We start from the raw sequence: 436 nt of genomic DNA, 5'->3' as shown, positions 1-436 counted from the left end.
ATTCTCTTCGTTAATCTGAATACACGAAAACAAGCATCTGATGTATTTTCGAACTAATGTAGCTTTCAGGGTAGGCAACAAAGCCTACATACAGAGTCCTGTATTTGTTTAAAAGCTTATATCTAAGCACGTGTCGGAGTTTGTGTGCGAGTGCAGCGGATCAACAAACAGCTTTGAAGAATCTATAAACATTTTTGATCTGAGGTGACGTTTATAACGGACTTGTTTACTCAGTTAAACTTATTATACTAGACTTTCACTCCCTCCTCCGACGGCGACTTTATTTCGGTTATGCATAAGGCTCATATTTCGTTCTCCGGCTCTCCAAAGAATCGGCCGGCCGGGCACTCGGACTTGAGGGAAGAAGCCACGTGGAAAGGAATCCATCGCTGTTGGGATCCCGTTGCAAATAGCTACAACACACACACGTACATTC

This window comes from Penaeus monodon, chromosome 34 (assembly GCF_015228065.2).
Source record: "Penaeus monodon isolate SGIC_2016 chromosome 34, NSTDA_Pmon_1, whole genome shotgun sequence".
Lineage (NCBI taxonomy): Eukaryota > Metazoa > Arthropoda > Malacostraca > Decapoda > Penaeidae > Penaeus > Penaeus monodon.
The sequence above is the reverse complement of the archived record's forward strand: the minus strand, read 5'-3'. Positions refer to the sequence as shown.